Source organism: Coturnix japonica, chromosome 11, assembly GCF_001577835.2.
Source record: "Coturnix japonica isolate 7356 chromosome 11, Coturnix japonica 2.1, whole genome shotgun sequence".
Classification (NCBI taxonomy): domain Eukaryota; kingdom Metazoa; phylum Chordata; class Aves; order Galliformes; family Phasianidae; genus Coturnix; species Coturnix japonica.
Genome location: NC_029526.1, coordinates 11,233,898 through 11,243,610, shown reverse-complemented (window position 1 = coordinate 11,243,610; position 9,713 = coordinate 11,233,898). Strand labels below are relative to the sequence as shown.

The 9,713-nt window shown below is 39.6% G+C and overlaps 1 long non-coding RNA gene across 1 annotated transcript; it reads left to right on the top strand.

The window, feature by feature from the left end:
• Positions 1–4,852: 4,852 nt before the first annotated feature.
• LOC116653967 lies at positions 4,853–6,964 on the top strand. Its single transcript, XR_004308654.1, has 4 exons — positions 4,853–4,956; positions 5,053–5,303; positions 6,245–6,341; positions 6,833–6,964. It is a non-coding gene; the product is annotated as an uncharacterized LOC116653967 (long non-coding RNA).
• The last annotated feature ends 2,749 nt before the right edge of the window (positions 6,965–9,713 follow it).

Below are 9,713 nucleotides of genomic sequence, written 5' to 3'. Positions count from 1 at the left end.
TTTAGGGACTTCAATGATTTTAAACATATATATGATTACTGAAGTTACATTTGTATATAATAATAAAGACATGTATATGATTACAATAATCAGTGACTGCAAAGGAAGTGTATTTAAATAGTTATCTGCATAGCTAAGCATTGTTTCCTAAGATACTTCAAGTGAACATATAATACATTAGAATGCTGAAGCTGTGAACTAGCGACTGCAAAGACTGACTGCTTTTGGGATACTCTGAAGTCCCACAGTCAGTTGCAAAGACCTGAGCAAGATACACTGAGAAACAAACATCCTTCTGAGCTGCTCTATAACTTAGGCACCACAGGGTTCAGCAGACACTTCTCATGGATGATTTTGCTTCTTCGGATCTAAGATTGGTTCACATTACTAATTTGAAGTCCAAGCCAAAGCGCTGATCATCCTCAATTTCAAACAATTTTCATAAGACATATCATGCCCAACACCTTGGAGAATTGATTCTACATGAATTATCGTTGCAACTCATGATATAGGTTGCTCTCATTGCTGCAAAGCAGAAATCACTCTGGTGCCTGAAGTCAAGCACTTTAAATTCGATCTATTGATACTAAATTGGTTCAGAAGTTATATTTCCATTTCTGCTTGCATGTAATACTTCAGTTCCCAATGTTTTTTGGGAAGAAAAATTTATTTATATAGCCAAAATGCCACTGTGCTGCATTTTGTGCCATCATTTACTTAGCAGAAAAAACAAGAAACATGCTGAGCAGATTCCAGAACAAAAGGAATATGGGGTATATCTGAGGGGGGTCAAAAGATGTATATATCAGTTGAAATCTTAGACTGAATTGGACTTGACTTTGTTCTATTTCTATCTACTGCTCAAACAGTTATGTTCAGACAGCTATGAAGTAAGCTACCTTTTCTATGGCAACAACACTAAGAAAAATGTTGAGTTTCATCATCTAATTTAATCCTATTGATGTGATTTTATGGTAGCGATGATGCTTAAAGCATTCCAATCTCAAAATGCTATATCATTTCCCTCCCACTGAAAGAATTCTGTTTGCATTATTTTAAACTCATAGTTGAAAGACGCTTCTATGATTTTCAGGAATGCACATGTAACTCAGGTGTATACTGTAAACATATATTTGTCATTATTAATAACTCAAAGGTCAGATTCTAATGACATCATCAAGGAAAACACAAAAGGAATGCTGCTTAGATATACATCATCTTAATGATTATTTGATATGTGATGAAAATAGCTGTTTATACTACGTGGCATTGCTAGCAGCTTTCTGTTACAGAAAGCATTCATAATCATCACTTGGAAATGTGCAACACCAAGAGATTACAGAATGCATTCACTTCTCTTTCCTATTCAGAATTTTTTTCCCCTTGAAAGTCTCTCAACTTTTGAATATGAAATTATCTGTATCAAGGGTCAAGTGGGTAGGTTCCAGGCCCCTCATTTCAGTAAGTGGCTGAAAAAGTCCCAGCTAAATTCTGTAGAGCACTTAGGTCTGCCAAAATGAGTATTTTCAAAGACAGAATCTGCAACTACATTTGAAGAAACAGTAAAATGCAGGGAGTACTTTAAGGAGTAATAGACTTAAATATATACCTACATTTGGATGTGCTTTTAACTGCAGTAGTTCTACATAATGAAGAAAGGATTTAAATGTATTTTTTTCCGAGCAAAGAAGGTATCAGTATACACTAATACACTAATAGTGATACAAATGTCCAGATATCAGCTAAGGGATTAATTTTTATTTTTTTTTTTTTTTAAAGGTGCAATATTATCAGAAAGCTGTTAAAGAAAACAGTTGATAAAGAAAGTCAGTTTAAACCTGATTGTGGGACTACTTATTTACAACTCTGGTTCGTACTTCAGTAGCAGATGCTGGTGCGAGCAAGTGAGGTATACAGAAAAATCACGAAGTGACTGCCTAAGGTGGACTTCATCTCCCATACAGATAAAGACTCCCTTTTTAATGAAAGGTATAAAATGACTGAATGTCCTACACAGAGGTACCTATCAAAACAGATAGATGTATTTGTTAAGCAGAGACACATTTATATTGATTTATTTTTTTTCAATATTGCAAATAAAAGTTACTCTCTTGGCTGGAGGTCTGCTCATTTTTAATACTTGCTCACCTGCAAACTCTAAGAACCAACTTTCATGAAATACTTGATTTCTGGATATACAGTAGACCATCAGCTTACAAATTTCCTTGCAGCCAGGATACAAGTTTAACAGTGGGGGAGTGCTAATAAACAGCAAGCCTAAGAGATAGCAGAAGGATGTGCCCAATGTGTACGCAGTGAGGTATTAGAATAAGGTTGAGTGGATGAAAACCTTAGACTAGAATACTATATAATAATCAGTTCCCATCCTAGGGTTTTCTTGTCACAAATATTCAGACAATTAGGCTGGAAGGTGATGCTACAGGGAGCTTTTGGTTTTTGATGTTATTATATTTTATGGGTGTGAAATCTGATAATTTCACAAGTTCATAAAAAACTAACTTCTAGCTGCTCAATCATTTCATTTAAGGCAGATAAAATGCACACTGGTGCAATCTTTCCATCTTCCAAATGCATTTATTTATTTATATTTACTGAGAAGCCTATTATGAAGTCACCTCTTGTTCCCACCAGTCTGGTATTGAACGTAGATGAGGTATACCACTCATACACAAGTACTGCATACTTCTCTTCATCCTTATTGCACAGAAACTCTCCAAGAATTTACAAGAGAGAAAGAGTGAAGTTTAGAAAATCCTTTATCTACAGTGGTAGTTATCAGCTCTATTCTTTGATTGAAACTGAAGGGAGCAGCTGTTAGCTTCCCTTTTATTAAGCACTAATGTGGTAGAATCAAAACAATAAACAGTTAATGCTATTTGATTTCTTATGCTGCCCCCCAAAAAACATCTGGCGGCAATACTCAGAGACAAATAACTAGACATCTAAGCGATCAATTGGCTGTCTAAAAGCATCAGGTTTTATGAAAACTGTATGAATATTTATTCCTGCATTCAGAAGAAAGAAAGACAGAACCATTTGCATGAAATTGAGTGTGTGTGTTTCTGCCTGTCTGAAAGAGAGCAAGAGGGAGAGAGAAGTGAGTGCATGGAGTTTGATACCTGTTGGCAACACAAGCAGCTCTGTGCAATGCCGTTATGTGCCAGGTTGGATAGATTCCACTCTATTTAGTCTGGTACTAAATGTAAACTGTTTGAATTGAGACAGATTCCAAGCACGACTGAACAGCAATGAACCACAAAGGAATTCCTGCCTATGTTAAGTGGTGTCACCTTCATGGCGGTAGGCACAGTCTGAATAAGGATCTGAATTAATCTCTTCTATAATATCCACTGAGAAACTGCCATCAGTTTTCTATGCTGAAGCTTTGCAGCACTATACCCTGATCCAGCAACTACCCAGGTTTGCCAGACAAGCACTGCACACAGGTCTGATGCTGTCTAGCAGGGATACTGTCTGACAGATCCGCTTCCCCAATTGGGATGCTGCCACCCAGCAGATACTGTAGCCAAACGGAATCTAAGGATGCATTACTCCTCTGCCTTGCTCAAAGAGAAGATGAAGCATTTAGTGGAACTGTCAGTTTCAGGGGTCGACAGATGCCTGCATCTCTTCTCTGGGAGCCTTGGCAGTGATGTAACTAACGAGATGCAGGAGCTAAGGGGCTTTCTCCCTCTCCGAAGTTTCAGCTGGCTGCATTACCTGTTTAGTCAACCAAAGAACGGGAAGGAAAACAACTTGTGGAACAGAGATGACTCTTGGCTAGTTAGAGTTAAAGATTCATTCTCCTCTCAGCTTTTAGGAGGCAAAGCAGTGTTTCTGAGACTGTTTCCTTTCCAAAAGTGGGAAAGGAAGGTGTCATAACGTTTCTGTTTATTTATTTATTTGAAAGGTGCAAAGCTTTGGTTGGGGATAGTGACAATAAATCATGGGGATTTCCCCCCTTTTGACTCTTTGAACCTCCTCCTTCCTCATTTACATATCTAGCTAGTGGGTGATTTCTATTCTCAGCACGAAAACTGCAATTTCAATGCATGAATGCAACCCTGCATCTATTCAACACAGTGAAATAGCCCAAAGATTTATGGTACTAAATAAGAAACCAAGGAGAAGAAACAGGTTCTGTAGCCTTAAAAGCAAACCTCTACGATGCAAAGTCTTCTACATCCCTCATAAGAAAAAAAAAAAAAAAAGGAAAAAAAAAGAAAGAAAAAAAAGAAAAAAAGAAAAAGAGGAGAAATAGCCACATCACCATTCCTCCTCCCAAAGGGGAAAAAAGATAACAGAACAAATCCCAGCTAGCAATCCTATGACATTTTCATGATTCCAAAGATCAGAGTTAATGAGTCACTCCCGCTCAGCCCAGGATCGCACCTACTAAGGAGGAAGGCACTCGCACAGCGCACCTTGCAGGGACACAGACAGGTACCAAGTCAAAAAGAAATCTATGGAGAGACAGCCCTCCGCCAGCCAGACATAAATAATACTAATAAAATGAATACTCACTCTTTCAAGGACCAAGGAAACAGCCTGCTGGCAGCCTCTTCACACGCGGATTGAAAGGGTGAGGTAAAACAACCATTCGCCAGTCCCTGTGAACAGGCAGGATTCTCCCGATTTTCTTCTCATGCTTTTTGATGCTGGAGGAGATGCCGGTTATTTCGCTTCTCGGGTTTCTGTGCCCGCATGCTCAAGTGCAGTTATTAATTTCTCCCTTTGCACAAGCCAGCGGCAGCAGCACGTCTCCGTGAAAGCAGGGATATTCCACATAAATCCACTAATTCCGGGTCTGAGCGCTCCAACGTGCCTGCCTGCCAAATGTAACTGTGAAGTGATGTGGAAAAGTGAGCTGGGAGCCTCCCCTGACAGCTCTTATTGGGCTGATCTCGGAGGCAGGTCTAGCGCTTGGAAATTCATGTAAGCAGTTTTGGGCGGTTTTTTGTTTTGTTGCCTTTTTTTTTTTTTTCTCCCCCCCTCCCCTTCTCCTTCTCACCCCCCCTTTTTTTTTCCCAGCCTTTCAGGCGGTAAGCGCACAACTTTTCCACACACCGCCGAGCCCCGCGTTGCTCGGGAGCGCGCTCACCGCGCACCCGGGCATCTCCCTTAGGCAGGGTGGGAGGGCGGGCGGCAGGCGGCACCCGGCGGCTGGGAAGCGAGGGATGCTCGCCGAAGCCACCGGGGAGGAGCCCGCCGGGACCGGTGCGACCGAGCAGCGAGACGGAACTGGGACTTGCGCGAAGCGCCTGGAGGGAAGACCAGCCGGGGTAAACGGCGAGGGGGCAGCGGGCGGAAAGAAGCGTCCCGGCGCTGGGGTGATTCCCCGGGATGTGAGGCGGAGGGGAAAGGACGCCGGGAGAGAGCTACGGAAAGGCGAGAAGCAGGGGGAGCAGCAGGGTGGGACGGGAGGCAGTTGTTCATCTCCGCCACAGAGCCTGCGGGAGACAGGCGGACGCGCTGGGGACGGGGAGGGCATTATTTAAACACCTTCTCCAAACAAACCCCAGAGAACTGCAGGCATTTCAATTCTCTCCTTTACTGCTTTTCAAGCCAAGGGTGGCAGTGAAATGTTACAGCAGGAGCCTGAAGCTGCATGGAAGCAGAACGCAGCCAACACGTCTCCTAACAGAAGGAGCTGAAGGGCAACCCCAACACAGACAGGTGGTCACCATCACCCCATTTCCACTTTCTGTGATGGACAGGTCCGACAGTGTGCGCTGTAAAGAGGTTAGGGGACAGCAAGCATGTTCAGTGCCAGGTGTCTGCCAAGAGCTGAAGGTGGCAACAGGCAGAGCTGAGGAACCACACCAGGCAGCAGCACTAACACCTGTACCCACCTTCTTTTGAAGCTAAGGAGTCCTTTCCTGCTTTATGGTGCATCCACGAGCTATTAGCAGATGAAGTTCTGTTTTATATAATCATTACATACATCACGACTCTACTGTTAACACCACCCCTTCTTTTCCTCCCACTTTTCATGTTTACAAATAGAGAAAGGGTCAGTAGTGTGCAGAAGGAGAAGGAACAGACATCGTCAAGTATAAACTGACTTAAATGGCTCAGCACTCAATACCATCATGATAGTAGAAGTACACTCACCTCGCTCAGCACTTTACACCTTTTCCTGACCAGCTGCATTTTGTTGTGTTTAAGGCAAGCACTGACTGTGGTTTTGCCTTACTCAAGCTGGTTTGTTGTTCAACTGCAGGTAAATTATCATCTTCAACTTATTCACCTGAAAATCCTTTAACATGTGAAGATGCACCAAGGCCTACAGAAAGTGGACCTTAACATTCTTCTATATAGTAAGAACGCGGTATAATTCAGTTTCATTACATTTAGTCTTATTTTTAATGCTGATACTACATGTGCTTTCACATGAGACTAAACAGCAGAAGCACCTGCCTTCAGAGGTCCTTTATGTGCTTTTTAAAAAATAATCTTATATTCCCTAGTAAGTTATTGCAGATAATGGGTGCATTCTTGTACAAGTGCTCATTCTGCAAAGTCTCAACACAAGAAAATATACATGGAATTTGACATTTTCCAAGAACAACAGAAAGATACCTAAAGATTTCTTCCCTCAGCCCAAGAATTTGCTTTCCAAGCTCTGAACCTGGGATGATTCCTTGGAGAAGCATGGATACAAAATATACAGTACTTGACAAAGCAGGCACGGGGCTTTGAGGGAAATACGTATCATTTTGCAGTGTAATAGATAACATCAGAAACGTGGCTTCCCTTTTCCTGGGGTTCCACTTAAACAAAGGGTATTTTTTCTCTTCTGTCTTTTCAGGAATGGAACAACACAAAGAAAATACTGATGGTATCACAAAGAAAGATGAGGATGCTTTACTCTTGTTTTACTCCTTAGAATTAATGAGTTTGCAAAGATTTTTGTTTTTTAAATAAAGTTTCACTAAAAGTAGTTGCACACCATGTTTTCATTCCCATTGAAAAACACTCCATGAAAGCAACCAATAAAATTCTAATTAATGAGAATAAGTTACATTTCTTGTGTGTCTCTGTTAAGCAAGCTGTATAGTTGTCTAGTGGTAAAGGTTGTGCCTCCGAGCATAAACTAAAGTTTAGATTTTGTTCTGATTTCATTTTTTGACTTGTGCTGCTTGTTCTGTTTAACCTTTCTCGCAATTGGGATGACTGGGGAAATGCAATGCTCTTTCATCCTCAGGTGTACAGGAAGGTGGTCAATGTCTCGTTAAAATGGATTATGTCAGCCATGGATGCACCTACTAGAAAGCCTTTAAGATGATGCATAAGTCTGACAGGAGAAGTATGTGAATTCATCATAAATTCAAAATAATCTTAGAATAAAATATTTACAGCTTTCTGCATCCTATCCAAATTTAATGACTTAACGCATGTCTATCAGAATGATATATATATACACATGTAATATCATAGAGCACTGATGATTATGCCGGCTAAAAATTGTTTCCTCAAATACCTTAAACAAATAATCTTCCTTATAATACATATTTATCTCTTAAATGGCTGTTTCATTCTGCAAGCAGAAAGCATCTATGACTCCAATTGGAACAGATGAAGATTTTTAGTTAAAATGCAGAGAAGAAATTAGCTGCAAAATGTACGTGACTGAATACAACCTGGGTCAAACTGGAATTCAGTCTTTAAAATTACACATATTTGTATATAATTTTTGAGCAATTGTGACTGGTAAGGACAAAAAATAACCTCTGCTTGAAAGAGAATTTGGAAATTTTCTTCCATCTTAAGAAGGATTACAGGCTTAGTGTGCCTTCTCATTCACATACAGACAATGCCTGTTTACTGTCTAAAAATATTTGGAACATAATGAAATGACAAGTATATTTTCACTCTTTCCTGTTTTCGCAGAAACAGTTGTGACTGTACTATTTAGATCCTCAGCACTGCAAAGCAGCATACTAAACTGTTTTCTGGAGACAGCTCAGACCCTACTGCTTAAAAATATTCAAGAAAAATGGCTTGAAATGAGCTTTTAAAGGGGTGACTCAGTCACAAGACAGCCTTACAAGGGCTGCTGCTGCTGATACAGATGTTTATCATCATCTGTGTAACAATGAGAAAGTCAGGAACCTGAAGGGAGTGGGGAAGGGACTGAAGAGAAGCATGCTTGGAAAATGAATCATTGTGGTAATTCCTCATACTCAAGTCACCCAGTAATGTGCTACTTCCCTCAAAGTATCAGTAGCTGCGTTCAGTTTTTAATACCCTCTTTAGGGCCTGATCCAAAATAACCTGAAATTAATCAGTCTGTTGTGAATTAAGATAAATTATAAGTTTACAGCAAGCAACTTTTGCTTACAGGGATTTTCATGCTACTTCAAAGTAATAATACTAACATAAAATTAATAACTGATTTGAACCTTCTGAAGTGGGGTTATATAATAGGCATACCCTATAATTGTTTCATTAAAACTTTAGATCAATCCGATGCATACAATATCCAAATGCTCTGTCTAGTTTGTAGTTTTTCCTTCTGTTATTTGAGGGATTATTTCTCAATTTAATTTGCTTCAAAAAGCTAGAATTCACACCCCATAGAAATAGAAAACTCATAGAAAGAAATGAGTCCAGAGAACTTCTGAGTAAGATATGCACTTATCAGTTCACCATGCCAATACAGATATGTAATTACCTCTAGAATATTGGTTCTTATCACTCTCATGCCACTTTTAAAGCCTGCTTGTATACAGCTACCACAAATTGGTTGTTGTGACAAATAAAGATCTCCTGTGTTTCTGAAGCCACTGAAGACATAGAAGTTCCACTAGATAAGGTTTACAATTGATGCTATAAAATTAAAACAAAGGGAGTTGTATAAATGGCTTAGAAGAGAAGACAAATGCTTTGGGGTAGGTTTTCTGTTCTTCTGTTTTTTGCAGTATGTTGTTTTCTACTGATAGTGATTCATGGTTTCATTTTAACTAAGAAGCAGAATCTTGCATGAGGAAATTGCCTTCCATTGCCTTTACGGAAGTTAAAAATCATTGAAATATCCAACAGTAAAATAAAAAGCTTGAAAAGCCCCACAGAAGAAGGAACAGATCATTTATCAGCAACACCCACACATGTGGTAAAAATTAATCACATAAAAATTTCTACTTGCCAGTCTAGTCTTCTGTCAAACATATAATCCAAGTCCTTTCCCTTGTTACACACTTCATGAAATAAATGCATTGATGGTGAATATGGTCAGATGAATTATATCCATGCAAATTCTATTTCCAGACCATGGGCTGGGGAAGAGAAACAAAGGAAACAAAGGTTTAACCCAACAGCAGCAGTGGGGCTTTCATGTCCTTAACACAACAGCTGTAATACTTCTACCATCCCCAAATTACTCCACTTAGTAAAATAAAACACAACTAGTTCTGAGACCCCCTTCGTTGTCTAGAGGTTTTAAAATAGAAATCCCTAACTACTGATTTGCGTGCCATACACACCAATGATATTATGGAGCGCACCAAAGCAACAACGCATTATCTAGTTCAATTATTCCTTGGGTACTATTTGCAATTCTTTTCATTAGTTGCTATCAAGTTGAATATTAGAAGAAAAACAAAAACAAAACCAAACATCTTTATCTATCAAATACTAAGAGAAAGACAAAACAAAATTGATATCAAGAAGGACAATGCAATTTTAATGGC